The sequence below is a fragment of the Helianthus annuus genome, chromosome 14 (genome assembly GCF_002127325.2).
Source record: "Helianthus annuus cultivar XRQ/B chromosome 14, HanXRQr2.0-SUNRISE, whole genome shotgun sequence".
Lineage (NCBI taxonomy): Eukaryota > Viridiplantae > Streptophyta > Magnoliopsida > Asterales > Asteraceae > Helianthus > Helianthus annuus.
In genome coordinates this window covers 25,917,967-25,918,957 of record NC_035446.2, presented here as the reverse complement: position 1 = coordinate 25,918,957, position 991 = coordinate 25,917,967, and positions in this window count along the sequence as shown.

Genomic DNA, 991 nt, shown 5'->3' with positions numbered 1-991 from the left:
TCGGGATACCATCTATAACACATAACATCAAAACCATCACAAATGTTAGTTTTGATGACATATAAACATGTATATTCAAGTTCTAATACCAAACAAATGAAAACAAAAATAATTTTCCGGAACTAAGTCTCTCGCGCCACGTGTCACACCCCAACCGATGGCGGAAACATCGGGGCGTGGCACTGAGCAAAACAGATTGTCCAGAAGTTTCCAGAACAATTATATTATCAATTACTTAAAACAACATGTCCCATACCATGTCATAAAAGATAGTACAATTATTACAGACAAAATCTAGGCAAATAGTTCTATTCCGACAACTCAGATTTCATTTGTACAGACAACTATTTGTTGGCCTCTAGGACCTTATTCTAGCCTCGCTTTCCTAGCAGATAATCATCCTAAACACCTGTCACATACGTTAAAATAAAGTCAATACACACAGTGTAAAGGCGAGTATACAAGTTTGATAATAGCATATAGAGTTCGAAATAGTTTACGCATAACCAGCACGTACGCAGAGGAAAACGAAGCATGTTAGTTATCGACATGAACCTATCGATACCAATGACTGCGGGTTGACTACCCAAGGCAGTTCGTAATACATGATCACCACTGTAATCCATGCAAATAATTGTCCTTAACAACCCCCGTGTGAACGGGTGCTGAGTCCAAACTATAGTACTATCGTTGCTAAGGCAGGTAGACAGCATTCCATGTGTAAACATAACAAACAAGCATTCATTAAGTCACGTATAACATGCGGTATCGTTTAGCGTTAAAAGTTTTGCGTAGTGTGTTCGATTGTGATTTAGAATAAGTAACGTATGTAACACCCAAAAGCGCGAAAGCAAAAAGGGATCGAGTATACTCACAGCGGTTAATGGATTGAAGGGAGCGCTTGAGAGTAGGGTTAGCCTGATTAGATCGATAGCATAACGATAAGAGACGTGTAACACGATACAAATGTAAGTGGGTCGACGGTTGGTCG